The sequence below is a fragment of the Chinchilla lanigera genome, unplaced genomic scaffold (assembly GCF_000276665.1).
Source record: "Chinchilla lanigera isolate Chin_1 unplaced genomic scaffold, ChiLan1.0 scaffold00099, whole genome shotgun sequence".
NCBI lineage: Eukaryota > Metazoa > Chordata > Mammalia > Rodentia > Chinchillidae > Chinchilla > Chinchilla lanigera.
Genome location: NW_004955500.1, coordinates 4,772,229 through 4,774,854, shown reverse-complemented (window position 1 = coordinate 4,774,854; position 2,626 = coordinate 4,772,229).

Below are 2,626 nucleotides of genomic sequence, written 5' to 3'. Positions count from 1 at the left end.
GGTACCGGAGAAAAAAAAAAAAAAAAAAAAAAAAAGAGTTTCAGTGATGGCTAAGAAATTGCTATTTCAGTCTTGAAAATTGCCTTTTTCTGCCAGAAACACTGAGCAAGGAAATCAGACCATCTGATCTTGCTGGATTGGAAAAAATTACTCAGGTGCTGAGATGGCCTCTAAAATTTGATTCCCTTTCTCCCTGACAATATGATAAAAACTAAACTTTGAGTTCCCTCATCAGAATGTTTAATCGACTACCACAGAAAGACAAATTGTATTATTTGTAAATGAAGACGCCCAAAGGGTCTGAACTTTTTTTCCCTCTGTTGTGGTGTAATTCACATAACTCAATTTCATAGCATGTTAGATTTGGGAGCCTAAATCAACTCATGCGTTTAGGGCAGCTCTCAGGGCAAGAGCTCGGTCTCCTATTTTTAGACCCCAGCTACTCTATTAGACTTGATGACCATCAGCTGTAATGGTTGAGCCACACCCTATAATTTGGGTAGCCGGTGTCCTTACAGCAATCTCCCTGTCCCTCTTTCCTTGAGTAGCCACATAAAATTAGCTAAGGCTTCTTTACACGTCACTGTTGAGAGTTAAAGCCCTCCTCAGTCAAATTCTCCCAGGTGTGCAGAGAAGTGCGTCTATTCTAGCCGCTGCCTTTTACTCTTGATTGCAAATACCTGCTATCAACACAGCTCTTCCTCACCTCTTGGTTATCAGCCAGATCCTAGCCTCGTTCTCATGCGGCATCCCAAGCATGCTCCTCTCGCTTCCTTTGTAAAATCTCCTCTAGCAATAATACAGAGTGCAATGGGCTTTTTCGGAAAGTTAGACCCCTGCTGGGAAATTATAGCATAGAACAGGAAGCAATCCAAAAACCAGTGTTCGAGTTTCTGGCCTCTGACGAGGATGCAGAGAGCTGGAGAGAGTATCGCTACCAGTGTGACAAACAAGAACGACTTAGGTAACTGACGAAACCATAGTTTTACTGAATCTGTAGCACAGATGAGTTTACCGGGCAACCTGAAATCTAAAGAAAGGCAAGGGTCGGGGCTGGGGATTTAGCTCAGCGACACAGCGCCTGCCTGGCAAGCACAAGGTCGTGAGTTCGATTCCTCGTACCCGAAGAAAAACAAAACAAAACAAAAAAAAGAAAGGCAAGGGTCTCCAAGGAGAGGCAGGAGCTGGGGGTGGAGGGGACTGTGGGGGCGGGGCTTGGGGAAAGGCTGAGCCATCCTACCAGCAGCTAAGAAGAGATCTGCAAACTATTTTGATGAATCTCTAAAGGTTAGGCATAGGCTAGTTCTCGAATATAGAGTACTTGGGTGCTACAGAGACGAGGAGGATCTGTGTCTGCTTGTAGGCTTCTTGTTAGAAGAAAGATTAGCAGCAGGGCGGATCCCAAGAGGAAGCCTAGGCTGGTGATAGGTGGAGGAGGAGCAGCTCCCACTGTGAGAAAGCGGAGAGGCTGTTTGGTCCCTGTTGCTTAGGAACAAAAACTTTAAGATAAGTCAGTGAAATTAAGTCAGACACAGAGAGTTAAACTATCACTGGTGCTGAAATAAACAAAAGATAAGATAAAAGACAGCTGATAGGAAACAAAAAAACAAGACTTGTTGGAGGGGGGCGGGGCTCCAGGGAAGGGAGAAATTTGAGAGGGGGAAAAGGGGTCAAAACTCATCAAGTTGTGTCCATCTATGTACAAATTCCCCAACGTGGGTGGAATATTATATACTGTAAACACTCACTGATGAAGTTTTTGAGAAGACGCTGGGAGAGGGGACAGTAATAAATCTGGAAGCCCTCGAGCCCGCAGTGTGGCGAACCTATGGTACCCGTGGCGCTCTTGCTGCAGCAGGCTGTCCGTATCATTGAAAGCTCTAAAAGGTTCGCCATCACTGCGTGTGGCTGGCCAATGGGTAAAAGGAAATTTTAAAAAAACCCTCTATGTCAGGAAGAAGAACTAGAAGGCTTTTGTGGCCCGGATCGTAGAGGTGCCTATGCCTCTAAGAGGTTAGAATCATGCAAGGTAAGAGGTGGAATCATTAGGGAAAAAACCATTAGAAAGCCTCAGCTCTGAGACCAGGACACAGATCCTGCCTAAGCTGAGGTGGGGGAAGACTGCAAACAGCCCTTCCACACCTTCTCCCACCCTCACCCCTATGTCCCCCCAAGCCCAAGAAACAGCTATCTTCTCCTGGGAGGAGGACAGATTCTCAGTCTGTCGTTGGGTGGGAAATCTAAAACAAGAGTCCCTGGTGGAGACGGTGGAGGAGCAGGACAACCAGAACCAAGCACCAGGGAGAAGCGTATCAGACAGGTGAGACTCCAAAGACTCCAAAACTTACTCCAAGATGTGGAGTTTGTGGAGTCTTGGAATAAGAATGAGGCAGAATAAATATTTGAAGAGGGTAATGTCTGAAAATTATCCAAAAATAGTGAAAGTCATCAGACAAATGATCTCAGAAAACACCGAGAAGCATAAATGCAGGCCCAGAGGAGCAGAGTCAAGTAATCAGACAAAGATGATGGGAAACCTAAATGCCGGAAAACTAAAACACATTATACACAAAGGAACTTTATACACATTATACACAAAGGAACAAAACTAACACTTTAGTAGACT